At 37.2% G+C, this 18,248-nt stretch overlaps 1 long non-coding RNA gene across 1 annotated transcript; it reads left to right on the forward strand.

The window, feature by feature from the left end:
- Window positions 1-10,618: 10,618 nt before the first annotated feature.
- LOC136043464 (uncharacterized) lies at window positions 10,619-18,239 on the forward strand. Its single transcript, XR_010621622.1, has 3 exons — window positions 10,619-11,353; window positions 14,307-15,642; window positions 18,084-18,239. It is a non-coding gene; the product is annotated as an uncharacterized LOC136043464 (long non-coding RNA).
- Window positions 18,240-18,248: the final 9 nt, after the last annotated feature.

An 18,248-nucleotide genomic window follows, 5' to 3' on the forward strand; every position in this document is an offset into this window, starting at 1 on the left:
AACAGAATCAAAGAGTAGAAATTATGTTAAGTTGCAATTATGATTCATTACTAACGAATCCAAAAAATAGAAGATTTGATTTTAGTAGAGCTTTCAAGATTAGTTTTAGAATATTGTCGAAATTGATGTCCTTCATTTTTTTTCAACTAGTTTAGCACTGTTGACTCAGTTTTTTCAAGTACTGTGAATTTTTAATTCTTCATTTGTCTTCCTTTTTTTCCAAAGCAGTGATAGACTGAAAATTAACCACAGAAACAACCCAAAAAAAGTTGATGAAACTTATTTCTTTTACACATAATTCAAAAGGGATGCCTAGGCTGAATTTCAAAGGCCAATTATTCTTATTTTTATTGCTTACAGTTTGATTACAGTTTTATTGTTTAGAGTTTACTGCTTAGAGTTTTCTTGCTAGTTCTGGTTGTGGGCCTTCCCTTGTGCTTTTGATTGGATGTTTTGCTATGTAATGTGTATTTTGTGAAAATTAACCACAGAAACAACCCAAAAAAGACAGTTTTATTGCTTAGAGTTTACTGCTTAGAGTTTTCTTGCTAGTTCTGGTTGTGGGCCTTCCCTTGTGCTTTTGATTTGGATGTTTTGCTATGTAATGTGTATTTTGTGAAAATTAACCACAGAAACAACCCAAAAAAAGACAGTTTTATTGCTTAGAGTTTACTGCTTAGAGTTTTCTTGCTAGTTCTGGTTGTGGGCCTTCCCTTGTGCTTTTGATTTGGATGTTTTGCTATGTAATGTGTATTTTGTGAAAATTAACCACAGAAACAACCCAAAAAAGACAGTTTTATTGCTTAGAGTTTACTGCTTAGAGTTTTCTTGCTAATTCTGGTTGTGGGCCTTCCCTTGTTCTTTTGATTTGGATGTTTTGCTATGTAATGTGTATTTTGTGAAAATTAACCACAGAAACAACCCAAAAAAAGTTGACGAAACTTATTTCTTTTACACATAATTCAAAAGGAATGCCTAGGCTGAATTTCAAAGGCCAATTATTCTTATTTTCATTGCTTACAGTTTGATTACAGTTTTATTGCTTAGAGTTTACTGCTTAGAGTTTTCTTGCTAGTTCTGGTGGTGGGCCTTCCCTTGTGCTTTTGATTTGGATGTTTTGCTATGTAATGTGTATTTTGTTAATAACACGTATATACTTAGCAAAACAAATGAAATCAAAAGTACTTTCAGCGTCGCCTCAACGTGGCGGGGAAGTGATAACAGGGTGATGTTCAATATGAATTTTATGCTAAGAAAATAATCAAAGTAAGAATTAATTTCTTAGATAATTATTATCGACCAAAGCTCTTTTTTTCTATACTAATTGCAAATGGGTTTCCACTAGTTACGAATTTTGTACTTTTATTGATATCGAACTCCACTCTGGCTAAGCACGCTGAATCTGTTATATGAATAATATACCTTGTTTTTTCACAGCACAGTAGAGGTAATATATAGTAGCAAAAAGTTCTATTCTCCATTAAAGATTTTTGACACACATCGAAAACCACACACACTTCATAAACCTGAATTTGTGCATGTGCAACGACATAGGTTTCCGATAGAAAACCAAGTAGCAAATTAAAGCATGGCTCTGACGTGTTGGAAAACTTCCCAAATTTCGTCCTGTGAAATGTGTGTAATGTTTAGAGAAACATTTTACAACTGTATTTTACCTATACTGCGTTCCACATGTTCGAGGATAAGATCATGCATACAAATCAGATATGTTGTTGTAGATCCCCATGACATACTGCTGAACTGCTTTGGATGAATTAGTGGTTCAATTTTAACTTTAAACTATTAGCAACCACACTCGGAGCAGTGGGATAACCCCTTGCAAAAATTGCATAATAAGCAATAAACTTGCAGCAGCAAAAGTTGGTTGTTCTTTCTCAAACACAATAAAAATACCACACTCGGAGTAGTCGGATAACCCCTTGGTCGAGCTGCCTTAGACGAGGTTGGTCGAGTGGCACTAATTGGCAAACGACGAGTCTTTTCTGCTCTAAGCAGAAATTGTTTGCACCCATAAGACTTTCTCAAACACAATAAAAATACCACACTCGGAGCAGTCGGATAACCCCTTGGTCGAGCTGCAACCGACCCGAGTGCCAAAAATATTGTCTAGCCAACAGGTTCATCTGACAGATTGACCAAACCCACAAATGAAATTTATGAATATGCAGTTGCCGGTAAATTTTAGCCCATTTCTAACTAAAACAAATGAACTGACATCATTTTTATACAATCCTAGTAAGGGCTCATGTTAGATTTACCCCTCACTTTATCGGACTATTTGTCTTAGCTTTTTCTTCAATTAGCCATGGCTAGATGCCCACACCTACTTGATTATAATTCATTAATATTATTTCAAGAAGGGTTCAAGGGACCGCTAGGCCAAAACCGCAACTGACACAAGAGCATAATACATTGATTTATTCCAAATTTACTGTTTGAACGAGAAAGACAGACCATTACCAGACACTTTAGAACTCGATTAATGTAGCATACCTTCTTACACTAATCTCAGTGCCATGTTTTATTTTGCCATGCTTGCTTGTTTCAATTATCGTAGAATATTTCAAAAGTAAAATTTATAATTTCTATAGGAGGAAACTACGAAATCTCAGGCTTAATACTTAATAATATTATTTTATCGTATCAAAAAATTATAAGGTATCTCATCTTTTTTATTTTTCATGAAAATGTGGCTGTTTGAGAAAAAGAACTTGTTTTGGATTGAGAGATGTCAAATTTGAAGCAAAATTTAGCTAGTCAAGAGTCAAAATGTTGAGATGTGCTCAAAAAATGGCCTTTCAAATGGAGTTTCTAAAGTGCTCTACTTTGCGGAAGTGTAAGTCCATGTTTATTTATAATTTAAAACCGATTTTCGGAGAAGTAAGGTATATTGTGCAAAAAAATAATTTTGGTCTTTCTTTTTGCACTGAATGTATGTAAGCCGTCTCCTAATCTTATAGGATCACCTTGTCCGATTTGGTCACTCCTGGAAAAAAAAAACAACAAACACAAGAAACACATACGTGATTTTGTTTGTGGTAAAAATTTTAAATTCCGCATTTTGGTATATAGGACCTTGAAACTTGAAAATAGGGTTATTTGATGTGCTGAATATGATGGTGTGATTTCCATTTAGATCACTTGTTTTGGTTGCTTTCCCTCTTTCAGACATAGGTCATATTTTCACTGGCTCGTAACTTTTAATGGGTACCATTAAGCTTAATGAGCTGTATATTTTTGAAATCTACTTGAATGTTCGATTCTTTTCTAGTATGTACTATTATCAAATCTTGGTGTTTTAGGGTTTCGATTACTCTTAAGCCGGATCACCCCGTACTTACAGCTTCTTGCCACGAACTGTTTTATGCAATGGAGAATGCTAGTATTTTTCAATATTATTCGCATTTTACTTTTTATTTTAAGGGCTAAAAAATGCTTAGTTTGTGTTTAATACTAATACTGTTCTAGTGTTTCGAATTATATGACACTTATTGATTCTTATTCTATGACCATTCAATTTTGATTTACATTATACCTAACTCTCTGTTAAATGGTCATCATGTGTAGTTTTGCTTCAGATTAAAAATCAACATTTGCCTTAATAAATGAATTTTCGTTTTATCTTTGCGACATGAAATTTTCACGGGTATGTACCGACAGTATTTTTTATCATGAAATACAGACACGTTCCGAAACAAAAAATAGAAATTTATAAAACACTTGAAACCCGAGTCTACAAAAGCTGTTAAAAAGAAAAAAAATACTAGAAGAATTCGGTTGCACACACGATGAGACAAAGTCAAGTAGTTTTTTCCTAGAGGCAAATTCAAATCAGAATCTGATCGTTACCATGTTCTAACTTTTAAACCAATTAGTGAAAATAACTGCCTAGCTTTCTGCTGAGAAGTTAGTGGTGAACGTTGCCATCAGATAGGCCACGTCCTCTTTTTGTAGCACTGACAATATATATATATATATATATATATATATATATATATATATATATATATATATATATATAAATCTACTGCTTGGTACCACTCCTAAAAGGGTGCTTTAGCTAAAAATTAGAAGGCAAGACATGTCACAGAACCCAGGGGATAAAGTTATTTACTAACGGTTAAAAAACGTGTTAATATGTTCGTAATTATGTTCAAACGTGTAATTATGTTCAAAAAAATTTGACTTTAAGAAATGTATACCAACTTTATAATATTGCTGTTATGAAAGGAGCCGTTCATAAGCTCTACTTTCTTACCACACACACTTCATAAACCTGAATTTGTGCATGTGCAACGACATAGGTTTCCGATAGAAAACCAAGTAGCAAATTAGAGCATGGCTCTGACGTGTTGGAAAACTTCCTAAATTTCGTCCTGTGAAATGTGTGTAATGTTCAGAGAAACATTTTACAACTGTATTTTACCTATACTGTGAATCAAATGTTCGAGGATAAGATCATGCATACAAATCAGGCATGTTGTTGTAGATCCCCATGACATACTGCTGAATTGCTTTGGATGAATTAGTGGTTCAATTTTAACTTTAAACTATTAGCAACCTCACTCGGAGCAGTCGGATAACCCCTTGCAAAAATTGCATAATAAGCAATAAACTTGCAGCAGCAAAAATTGATTGCACCCACAAAACTTTCTCAAACACAATAAAAATACCACACTTGGAGCAGTCGGATAACTCCTTGGGCGAGCTGCCTTCGATTACGTTGGTCGATAGCGCTAATGGGCCAAGGAAATGTTTTCTGCTCTATGCACCAATTGTTTGCACCCACAAAACTTTCTCAAACACAATAAAAATACCACACTTGGAGCAGTCGGATAACTCCTTGGTCGAGCTGCCTTCGATTACGTTGGTCGATAGCGCTAATGGGCCAAGGAAGTGTTTTCTGCTCTATGCACCAATTTTTGCATTCTCAAACACAATAAAAATACCACACTTGGAGCAGTCGGATAACTCCTTGGGCGAGCTGCCTTCGATTACGTTGGTCGATAGCGCTAATGGGCCAAGGAAGTGTTTTCTGCTCTATGCACCAATTGTTTGCACCCACAAAACTTTCTCAAACACAATAAAAATACCACACTTGGAGCAGTCGGATAACTCCTTGGGCGAGCTGCCTTCGATTACGTTGGTCGATAGCGCTAATGGGCCAAGGAAGTGTTTTCTGCTCTATGCACCAATTGTTTGCACCCACAAAACTTTCTCAAACACAATAAAAATACCACTCTTGGAGCAGTCGGATAACTCCTTGGGCGAGCTGCCTTCGATTACGTTGGTCGATAGCGCTAATGGGCCAAGGAAGTGTTTTCTGCTCTATGCACCAATTATTTGTACCCACAAAACTTTCTCAAACACAATAAAAATACCACACTTGGAGCAGTTGGATAACTCCTTGGGCGAGCTGCCTTCGATTACGTTGGTCGATAGCGCTAATGGGCCAAGGAAGTGTTTTCTGCTCTATGCACCAATTGTTTGCACCCACAAAACTTTCTCAAACACAATAAAAATACCACACTTGGAGCAGTCGGATAACTCCTTGGGCGAGCTGCCTTCGATTATGTTGGTCGATAGCGCTAATGGGCCAAGGAAGTGTTTTCTGCTCTATGCACCAATTGTTTGCACCCACAAAACTTTCTCAAACACAATAAAAATACCACACTTGGAGCAGTCGGATAACTCCTTGGGCGAGCTGCCTTCGATTACGTTGGTCGATAGCGCTAATGGGCCAAGGAAGTGTTTTCTGCTCTATGCACCAATTGTTTGCACCCACAAAACTTTCTCAAACACAATAAAAATACCACACTTGGAGCAGTTGGATAACTCCTTGGGCGAGCTGCCTTCGATTACGTTGGTCGATAGCGCTAATGGGCCAAGGAAGTGTTTTCTGCTCTATGCACCAATTGTTTGCACCCACAAAACTTTCTCAAACACAATAAAAATACCACACTTGGAGCAGTCGGATAACTCCTTGGGCGAGCTGCCTTCGATTACGTTGGTCGATAGCGCTAATGGGCCAAGGAAGTGTTTTCTGCTCTATGCACCAATTTTTGCACCCACAAAACTTTCTCAAACACAATAAAAATACCACACTTGGAGCAGTCGGATAACTCCTTGGGCGAGCTGCCTTCGATTACGTTGGTCGATAGCGCTAATGGGCCAAGGAAGTGTTTTCTGCTCTATGCACCAATTGTTTGCACCCACAAAACTTTCTCAAACACAGTAAAAATACCACACTTGGAGCAGTCGGATAACTCCTTGGGCGAGCTGCCTTCGATTACGTTGGTCGATAGCGCTAATGGGCCAAGGAAGTGTTTTCTGCTCTATGCACCAATTGTTTGCACCCACAAAACTTTCTCAAACACAATAAAAATACCACACTTGGAGCAGTCGGATAACTCCTTGGGCGAGCTGCCTTCGATTACGTTGGTCGATAGCGCTAATGGGCCAAGGAAGTGTTTTCTGCTCTATGCACCAATTTTTGCATTCTCAAAGACAATAAAAATACCACACTTGGAGCAGTCGGATAACTCCTTGGGCGAGCTGCCTTCGATTACGTTGGTCGATAGCGCTAATGGGCCAAGGAAGTGTTTTCTGCTCTATGCACCAATTGTTTGCACCCACAAAACTTTCTCAAACACAATAAAAATACCACACTTGGAGCAGTCGGATAACTCCTTGGGCGAGCTGCCTTCGATTACGTTGGTCGATAGCGCTAATGGGCCAAGGAAGTGTTTTCTGCTCTATGCACCAATTGTTTGCACCCACAAAACTTTCTCAAACACAATAAAAATACCACACTTGGAGCAGTCGGATAACTCCTTGGGCGAGCTGCCTTCGATTACGTTGGTCGATAGCGCTAATGGGCCAAGGAAGTGTTTTCTGCTCTATGCACCAATTGTTTGCACCCACAAAACTTTCTCAAACACAATAAAAATACCACACTTGGAGCAGTCGGATAACTCCTTGGGCGAGCTGCCTTCGATTACGTTGGTCGTTAGCGCTAATGGGCCAAGGAAGTGTTTTCTGCTCTATGCACCAATTACTTGTACCCACAAAACTTTCTCAAACACAATAAAAATACCACACTTGGAGCAGTTGGATAACTCCTTGGGCGAGCTGCCTTCGATTACGTTGGTCGATAGCGCTAATGGGCCAAGGAAGTGTTTTCTGCTCTATGCACCAATTGTTTGCACCCACAAAACTTTCTCAAACACAATAAAAATACCACACTTGGAGCAGTCGGATAACTCCTTGGGCGAGCTGCCTTCGATTACGTTGGTCGATAGCGCTAATGGGCCAAGGAAGTGTTTTCTGCTCTATGCACCAATTGTTTGCACCCACAAAACTTTCTCAAACACAATAAAAATACCACACTTGGAGCAGTCGGATAACTCCTTGGGCGAGCTGCCTTCGATTACGTTGGTCGATAGCGCTAATGGGCCAAGGAAGTGTTTTCTGCTCTATGCACCAATTACTTGTACCCACAAAACTTTCTCAAACACAATAAAAATACCACACTTGGAGCAGTTGGATAACTCCTTGGGCGAGCTGCCTTCGATTACGTTGGTCGATAGCGCTAATGGGCCAAGGAACTGTTTTCTGCTCTATGCACCAATTGTTTGCACCCACAAAACTTTCTCAAACACAATAAAAATACCACACTTGGAGCAGTCGGATAACTCCTTGGGCGAGCTGCCTTCGATTACGTTGGTCGATAGCGCTAATGGGCCAAGGAAGTGTTTTCTGCTCTATGCACCAATTGTTTGCACCCACAAAACTTTCTCAAACACAATAAAAATACCACACTTGGAGCAGTCGGATAACTCCTTGGGCGAGCTGCCTTCGATTACGTTGGTCGATAGCGCTAATGGGCCAAGGAAGTGTTTTCTGCTCTATGCACCAATTGTTTGCACCCACAAAACTTTCTCAAACACAATAAAAATACCACTCTTGGAGCAGTCGGATAACTCCTTGGGCGAGCTGCCTTCGATTACGTTGGTCGATAGCGCTAATGGGCCAAGGAAGTGTTTTCTGCTCTATGCACCAATTATTTGTACCCACAAAACTTTCTCAAACACAATAAAAATACCACACTTGGAGCAGTTGGATAACTCCTTGGGCGAGCTGCCTTCGATTACGTTGGTCGATAGCGCTAATGGGCCAAGGAAGTGTTTTCTGCTCTATGCACCAATTGTTTGCACCCACAAAACTTTCTCAAACACAATAAAAATACCACACTTGGAGCAGTCGGATAACTCCTTGGGCGAGCTGCCTTCGATTACGTTGGTCGATAGCGCTAATGGGCCAAGGAAGTGTTTTCTGCTCTATGCACCAATTGTTTGCACCCACAAAACTTTCTCAAACACAATAAAAATACCACACTTGGAGCAGTCGGATAACTCCTTGGGCGAGCTGCCTTCGATTACGTTGGTCGATAGCGCTAATGGGCCAAGGAAGTGTTTTCTGCTCTATGCACCAATTGTTTGCACCCACAAAACTTTCTCAAACACAATAAAAATACCACACTTGGAGCAGTTGGATAACTCCTTGGGCGAGCTGCCTTCGATTACGTTGGTCGATAGCGCTAATGGGCCAAGGAAGTGTTTTCTGCTCTATGCACCAATTGTTTGCACCCACAAAACTTTCTCAAACACAATAAAAATACCACACTTGGAGCAGTCGGATAACTCCTTGGGCGAGCTGCCTTCGATTACGTTGGTCGATAGCGCTAATGGGCCAAGGAAGTGTTTTCTGCTCTATGCACCAATTTTTGCACCCACAAAACTTTCTCAAACACAGTAAAAATACCACACTTGGAGCAGTCGGATAACTCCTTGGGCGAGCTGCCTTCGATTACGTTGGTCGATAGCGCTAATGGGCCAAGGAAGTGTTTTCTGCTCTATGCACCAATTGTTTGCACCCACAAAACTTTCTCAAACACAATAAAAATACCACACTTGGAGCAGTCGGATAACTCCTTGGGCGAGCTGCCTTCGATTACGTTGGTCGATAGCGCTAATGGGCCAAGGAAGTGTTTTCTGCTCTATGCACCAATTGTTTGCACCCACAAAACTTTCTCAAACACAATAAAAATACCACACTTGGAGCAGTTGGATAACTCCTTGGGCGAGCTGCCTTCGATTACGTTGGTCGATAGCGCTAATGGGCCAAGGAAGTGTTTTCTGCTCTATGCACCAATTGTTTGCACCCACAAAACTTTCTCAAACACAATAAAAATACCACACTTGGAGCAGTCGGATAACTCCTTGGGCGAGCTGCCTTCGATTACGTTGGTCGATAGCGCTAATGGGCCAAGGAAGTGTTTTCTGCTCTATGCACCAATTGTTTGCACCCACAAAACTTTCTCAAACACAGTAAAAATACCACACTTGGAGCAGTCGGATAACTCCTTGGGCGAGCTGCCTTCGATTACGTTGGTCGATAGCGCTAATGGGCCAAGGAAGTGTTTTCTGCTCTATGCACCAATTGTTTGCACCCACAAAACTTTCTCAAACACAATAAAAATACCACACTTGGAGCAGTCGGATAACTCCTTGGGCGAGCTGCCTTCGATTACGTTGGTCGATAGCGCTAATGGGCCAAGGAAGTGTTTTCTGCTCTATGCACCAATTTTTGCATTCTCAAAGACAATAAAAATACCACACTTGGAGCAGTCGGATAACTCCTTGGGCGAGCTGCCTTCGATTACGTTGGTCGATAGCGCTAATGGGCCAAGGAAGTGTTTTCTGCTCTATGCACCAATTGTTTGCACCCACAAAACTTTCTCAAACACAATAAAAATACCACACTTGGAGCAGTCGGATAACTCCTTGGGCGAGCTGCCTTCGATTACGTTGGTCGATAGCGCTAATGGGCCAAGGAAGTGTTTTCTGCTCTATGCACCAATTGTTTGCACCCACAAAACTTTCTCAAACACAATAAAAATACCACACTTGGAGCAGTCGGATAACTCCTTGGGCGAGCTGCCTTCGATTACGTTGGTCGATAGCGCTAATGGGCCAAGGAAGTGTTTTCTGCTCTATGCACCAATTGTTTGCACCCACAAAACTTTCTCAAACACAATAAAAATACCACACTTGGAGCAGTCGGATAACTCCTTGGGCGAGCTGCCTTCGATTACGTTGGTCGATAGCGCTAATGGGCCAAGGAAGTGTTTTCTGCTCTATGCACCAATTACTTGTACCCACAAAACTTTCTCAAACACAATAAAAATACCACACTTGGAGCAGTTGGATAACTCCTTGGGCGAGCTGCCTTCGATTACGTTGGTCGATAGCGCTAATGGGCCAAGGAACTGTTTTCTGCTCTATGCACCAATTGTTTGCACCCACAAAACTTTCTCAAACACAATAAAAATACCACACTTGGAGCAGTCGGATAACTCCTTGGGCGAGCTGCCTTCGATTACGTTGGTCGATAGCGCTAATGGGCCAAGGAAGTGTTTTCTGCTCTATGCACCAATTGTTTGCACCCACAAAACTTTCTCAAACACAATAAAAATACCACACTTGGAGCAGTCGGATAACTCCTTGGGCGAGCTGCCTTCGATTACGTTGGTCGATAGCGCTAATGGGCCAAGGAAGTGTTTTCTGCTCTATGCACCAATTGTTTGCACCCACAAAACTTTCTCAAACACAATAAAAATACCACACTTGGAGCAGTCGGATAACTCCTTGGGCGAGCTGCCTTCGATTACGTTGGTCGATAGCGCTAATTGGCCAAGGAAGTGTTTTCTGCTCTATGCACAAATTGTTTGCACCCACAAGACTTGCCCACACCTACTTGATTATAATTCAATAATATTATTTCAAGAAGGGTTCAAGGAACCGCTAGGCCAAAACCGCAACTGACACAAGAGCATAATACATTGATTTATTCCAAATTTACTGTTTGAACGAGAAAGACAGACCATTACCAGACACTTTAGAACTGTATTAATGTAGCACACCTTCTTACACTAATCTCAGTGCCATAATTTATTTTGCTATGCTTGCTTGTTTCAATCATCATAGAATATTTATCTTAGAATAAAAGTAAATTTATAATTTCTATAGGAGGAAACTACGAAATCACAGGCTTAATACTTAATAATATTATTTTATTGTATCAAAAAATTATAAGGAAACTCATCTTTTTCATTTTTCATGAAAATGTGGCTGTTTGAGAAAAAGAATCTGTTTTGGATTGAGAGATGTCAAATTTGAAGCAAAATTTAGCTAGTCAAGAGTCAAAATGTTGAGATGTGCTCAAAAATGGCCTTTCAAATAGTTTCTAAAGTACTCTTCTTTGCGCAAGGGTAAGTCCATGTTTATTTATAACTTAAAACCGCATTGCGGAGAAGTAAGGTATATTGTGCAAAAAATAATTTAGTTCTTTCTTTTTGCACCGAATGTATGTAAGCCGTCTCCCAATCTTATAGGATCACCTTGTCCGATTTGGTCACTCCTGGAAAAAAAACAACAAACACAAAAAACACATACGTGATTTTGTTTGTGGTAAAAATTTTTAATTCCGCATTTTGGCATATAGGATCTTGAAACTTGAAAATAGGGTTATTTGATGTGCTGAATATGATGGTGTGATTTCCATTTAGATAACCTGTTTTGGTTGCTTTTCAAACAGTTCGTGGTAACGAACTGTAGTAAGGAGCGATCCGGCTCAATAGTAACCAAAACTCTAAAAAATTTAATTTTGATATAAATAGCTACATCAAAAGAATTGCATTTTAATGCTGATTTTAAATATATAAGTTTCATCAAGTTTAGTCTTAGCCATCAAAAGTTACGAGCCTGAGAAAATTTGCCTTATTTAGGAAAATAGGGGAAAACACCCCCTAAAAGTCGTAGGATCTTAACGAAAATGACACCATCAGATTCAGCGTATCAGAGAACCCTACTGTAGAAGTTTCAAGCTCCTATCTACAAAAATGTGGAATTTTGCATTTTTTGCCAGAAGACAAATCACGGGTGCGTGTTTATTTGTTTGTTTTTTTGTTTGTTTTTTTTTTTTCCCAGGGGTCATCGTATCGACCAAGTGGTCCTAGAATGTCGCAAGAGGGCTCATTCTAACGGAAATGAAAAGTTCTAGTGCCCTTTTTAAGTGACCAAAAAAATTGGAGGGCATCTAGGCCCCCTCCCACGCTCATTTTTTTCCCAAAGTCAACGGATCAAAATTTTGAGATAGCCATTTTGTTGAGCATAGTCGAAAATCTTAATAACTATGTTTTTGGGGATGACTTACTCCCCCATAGTCCCTGGGGGAGGGGTTGCAAGTTACAAACTTCAACCAGTGTTTACATATAATAATGGTTATTGGGAAGTGTACAGACGTTTTCAGGGGGATTTTTTTGGTTTTGGGGGTAGGGTTGAGGGAGGGGGCTATGTGGGAGGATCTTTCTTGGAGAAATATGCCATGGGGGAAAAAAATTCAATGAAAAGGGCGCAGGATTTTCTAGCATTACTATAAAAAAAAAAAAAAACAATGAAAAAATAAACATGAAAACGTTTTTTCAAATGAAAGTAAGGAATAGCATTGAAATTTAAAACATGAACTGTCAATTCCTTTTTGTGTAAATAAAAAAAAAACAATTGAAAATCAGGAGCAGCATTAAAAGTAAAAACGAACAGGAACTATACCGCATATAAGGGGGGGGGGGTCATACTTTGTTCTTTATATTGCTCCTAGATACCTTTCTATTTATGCTAGTGCTTTTAGTCCTTTTGAAAGAGCTTTTTATTCTAATGAACTCCCTCATATATGGCCTAATTTCCCACTATTTTCAGTTTAGGGATGCTCCTTACTTTCAGTCGAAAAAACTATTATTGAGTTTCTGATTATTTTTTAAATAATTCTGGTAAATCTAATTTTCCCTTCATGAAAAATTCACTTTGTTCATGGGAAACTTGTCCTTGAAAAGTTCTCTAATGTAAACTAACCCCCCCCCCCCCCCGTAAAATTCCCCATGGACAATTCTATCCTCTTAAAATTTCATCAGACTAGTTCATGCTTTCATTTGAAAAAAAAATAATTTCAAACACTATGTTTGGGGAAGCTTTAAGCAGGGATCTAACCTTGATAATGTCATAACAACTCAAATAAAACCGTAAATAACAATTAGAAGAGACCAAAGGAAACTGCCTAGGATCCAAGGAACCGCCAAGGAAACTGGCTGATTAGACCTAAGATGGAACCGGGGAAGAAAAAAAAACTTTAAGTTTGATTTCTTTTGTACTTAAAGATTAAATCAGATATAGCACTTTGGTTCAGGTTGAGTCAACCACACTCTTATAGTGTTATAATTTTTTTCGTAGGAAAACGTGAAGCAAAGATTAGTCGATTAATCCCAATTTTACAGAAGAGATAAGCGGCTACAAAAAGGTTATTGAGTTACGCTACCTTTCTCTGTCAATGGCACATCAGTGTACTTTTGCCCCCCCCCTTCTCCTCAGACAGATCAGTATAATATTAGGGAAATATATGAAACAGTATTTAAACATTTTGATGAAGGAACTTCGGTAGAAAGATAATAAGAAATGACTATAAGAAAAAAACATTTTATTTTGTTAATTCGTTAGTGTTTAATTTTACTCTGACATATCATCTCAGAATGTGACAGTCCTTACTGCTTCTCCTAGATTATACTTCCCTAAATTTCAAATTATTTGTATTTAACTTTAAAAGGAATAGAAACGATAGTCTTCTTTATGATAATTTCTGTCTATATACCCTTAAGCAAAAATACATCTTAGTCGAAAAAAAAACAATAAAGAGAACACTTAGATTGTAATTTTACGGTTTAGTCTTTATTGTCTTTGTTAGTCTTTGTTGTGAAACTTTTTGCAAAATAAAATGTATATTTTGGGGGAGAGGGTTTGGGTTTCCTTTTAAGTTCTGTCTTTGCCTAAGTACAAGTATATGAAAACTTCAGTGGTTAACTTGTTTGAGCTATTTATAGATTTTTTGCATGGGCTAAGGAGCAATTTGATCTGTTCGTCTGATTTTTTTCGCTCTACTTTCATTATAATCATTTTTTCTTGAAAGTCTTTTCACATGGGCTCAAATGAACTTAATTATTCAAATAGTTTTCATGTAAGCAGCAGAGAAAATACTAAATGTAAGCCCAAATATAGAATCAGAATAATATTAAACCGCTAATCAAGATTTGTGGATGCCAAGTCGCCAGAAAATTTGATTCTGGGAAAGTGTTTTTTAATATTGAGCAATTAATTAATTAATGACATTATTTTCAGGAAATTGGGATTCGAAAAGATCCTAGAAGATTAATGGACAGAACGAATGAAGGAAGAAATAATGCATAATCATGGCTGAAGGTTTTGAAGGATTGTAGTGTCAAACTATTCTCTGAAATTTTATAAGTTGCATATTTTTAATGATGTCTTTTGCTTAGCTGCAGCCTAAGATAAGTTAAAGAAGCTGTGGTGTTTTTTGCCTTTGTATTATGTGTAAATCTCTATTCTAGTTTCGAATCATTAGGTTAAAGATAAACCTTCAAACGGGACAATCAAATTAGGTAGCTATATGCACAAAATTGGGATATTTTTCATCTTAACAACAGTAAATTCGTTCAATGAAATAAGTTGGTTTAATGCTTCGTAAAAGCTGCCATCAATAAGTGTTTTTTTAAATATAAATACTTTTTCAATATTCAGTAACAAAGTCAGATTACAAATCATGGGTTGAAACAAAGAAATTCTGCCCAATATTTTTGAGTTTGAATTCTCGACACAGTGGGAATTAAAAAGAGAATATATTGTGTATATGCCCAGTATTTAAATAAAACTTGGATCTAACAAAAAACTTGTAGCATTCAATTGAAATAGCCAATGCTATACATTCTCTATTGAACTAACCTATTGCTCATAAGATAATTGCTTTGCTTCGGGCCATTTGCTTGTTTTGTTTAATTATATTAATAAAACCATCTTTCTCTCTCTCTAAAAAAAAAAAAAATGATGGCTGTCAAAGTAAATGTTCCGAAATACGTGTTCCAAAAAACGCATAGTTCATTCTTTGTTTTGTTGATAGATAATTCCATCTATCATCCGTTGATGCGTCGTTCCTAGGCTTTAAAGAGCGAAGGCTGAGAAAGGGAAAGAAAGCTGAGAAATTTCCTCACACCCGTAGCTTTTGACGAATAAATTCCGTTTTTAAATTTCCATTGCTATTGGGCTGAGTCGCTCTTTCTTGATAATGGATTACATATATTTTGGAAATGAATATTCAACTGAATCACAAATGTGCCCTGAAACTTAAATGCTCTATATAAGCTTTAGATATTTTTAAACTAATTGTATATATCAAAATACCCTCGATAACAGTTTTGACTTTAATGTTTAAAATTTTAATCCAAATTCTCTTTTTTGTGGGAGTATAAAGTGCAAAAAATGACAAATTTGATATGACATTTTGTTATCTAAAAATGATTAAATCTTAATATTTTGCTGGAATGAGCTCTATCTTGACATCCTAAAACAAATATTACCATTATGATCACTCGAAGAAACAGCTAAAAAAACGGTTGCATATCTTTAAGCATCTTTGTTGGGAAGATAAACAATTTATATCGTAAGTGTGCATTATATTCAAGGCCTTTCCTAACAAACCTATTGTTTATCAACAAAATACGATTTGAAATAATAAAACATTTTACTAGTCCTTTGTTTTCTAAAGTTATCTGATCAAAATTTTGAGAGAGCGGTAATAACTACTGTGGGGAGTAAAAATAACCCCCCCAAGCCACAGGGAGACGCCTGTAAGCTATGAAATGTATTCAATCTGTACGCATAGTATTTGTTATAGAGGAGTATACACACTTTTTGAGAGGGGGATTTTGTGCCTAGGGTGGGTTTCTTTGGTAGAATTTTTAATGGAGAGGGAAATTTCTGGGGGAGGGGGTTTTCCATGGAAAATTCTACATGGGGCGATCTGATAGAATTACTGTTCGAAATTATTTTTAATTGTCATAATCTCTTTCCAAAGTCAGATTTTTACTGAAGATGGTTCAGGAAAAATTATTCTGAGGCTATTTTCATTTTGGATTTCCAGAAAAACCATTTTACGGAAAGAGAGGATTTCAGAAGCTATTGAGGAAATTATTGGAAATTAGTATTTTCAAATGACAGCATGCTAAGGAGTATTTTTCAAGCTGAATTGACCGCAAGAAAATTTACGGGGGCGAGTTTCTTACTGTCTGGAGGGGGTTTTACGGGAATTAGTTTACATGGTAGAAATTCCTACGCATGAGTTTCCTGTGAGAAGGAAATATTTAAGAAGAGTGAACCAAATCTACGGGCGTTATTTAAAAATGATCAGAATAAAAAAACAAACAGATTTTTTAACTGAAAGTAAAGATCATTAAAACTCAAATGAACAGGATTTACTTTTGTATATGAAGGGAATACCCCCCTCCTCAATACTGTTATTTACGCTGAAGTTTGACTGTCCAAATTTCTTAAGAACAGCTGCATAAACATTGGTCGTTTGAATAGAAAAGGAAGCATTTCGTAAAGTCCTTAAAGCTTTAGCGTAAAGAGCAAGGCATTGTGGAGGGAAGCGACTCCTTCATAAACAGTTTCTGTTTGTTTTGAATTTTAATTTTGCTCCTTACTTTCCAAAAAAGACTTCTTCAGTTAATATCCGTTACAATTATTGTTTTGTAGGAATAAAAGGTACAAAAAATTACAAATTTGTTATTTAAAAATGACTAATTTTTAAGATTCTGATGGAATGAACTCCATCTTGACATTCTAAAACAAATAGGTTTTACCGTTATAATCACTTAAAGAAACGCGTAAAAAACGGTTGCATATCCCTAAGTATCTTTGCAGGGAAGAATATACAATCTGTATCTTAACTACGTATTGTATTTAAGGCCTTTCCGACATCTTTAAGCTATGAAATTTGTAAGATCTACGTATATAATTTGTTTTTGGGAAGCATAGACACTTTCGGAGCGGGATATTTTGTGGTTGGGGCGAGTTTCTGTGGTAGAATTTTTCATGGAGAGTGAAATTTCTGGGGGAAAATTCTGTAGGAATTTCTACCTGGGGCGATTTAAAAGAATTAAAAAATACGATTTTTTTTAACTATAAGTAAAGATCTTTAAAACAAATGAACATAATTTATTTTGTATATGAAGGGGCTGCCGCCCCCCCTCAATACGTTGCTATGTACGCTAATTTGACTGTCACAATTTTTTAAGAACAACTACTGAAACACGGGTCGCTTAATTAGAAAAGAAGTTTTTTATTAAAGCACTTAAAAGCTTTAACGTAAAGAGCAAGGTACGGAAAAGGAGAATAAACCCTTCATAAACAATAATTTCTGTTCATTTCAAGTTTTAATGGTGTTCCTTACTTTCAGAAAAAAAAAACCTTCATTTAATATCCATTACATTAATGCATGGCTTAGTGTTTTTACACATTAAGTGCCATTTTTCATGCCTGATCAACATCCACAGGTTTGTATTCTTTCAAGAAAAATAATATCTCAAGCGCCATTTGGAGAGCAGAAGGGTATATAATCTCAAAAAATAAAACCCTTCTTGCTTCTCATTTTAGTCAAGATATCTGTAATAATAAATGTAATAATAATTTTTGACAAGTCACTACAGACAGAGCATCATATTAAATATGATCTAAATCATTTTTGAAACTCATAAATTTTAGTCTTCATCTAACAAATCAAATGACTAAATTGTAATTGAAAATATATCTTTCATTTTATGAAACCAGCTTTTAAGCTTCCTAAAGGGTTTCTAAATTATTTCTGGCCTGTATTATTATTATTACATAAGTCATTTCATGAATCAAGTGTCCTATACTTGGTTGTATCTTTTGCTTTGTTTATTATTTCGATTTTTTATCTTTTTATCAAAACTACAGAATAGGGTTGGATTTCAAGTGAAATTTTTTAGCCGAAGTATGACCCTCGAGGCTTTACGATAATTTGTTAAATGTCCGTTAGTGTTGATATTATAGGACTATAAATCTTTCATTTTCTTTAAGGCTACAAAATGTTTGCAGCTGCAACGAATCCAAGGACCAAAGATAACGGAAGTATTCTCTGTACCAGATCAGAAAATTTAATCTGTGAGTAAAAGAAGAAAAGACTGTGTATTTTATAAAACAGTCTCTTGTTTCTAATAAAGTTTATCGATTCAATGCTTCTTT

Source organism: Artemia franciscana, unplaced genomic scaffold (assembly GCF_032884065.1).
Source record: "Artemia franciscana unplaced genomic scaffold, ASM3288406v1 Scaffold_6253, whole genome shotgun sequence".
NCBI classification, from domain to species: Eukaryota; Metazoa; Arthropoda; class Branchiopoda; order Anostraca; family Artemiidae; genus Artemia; species Artemia franciscana.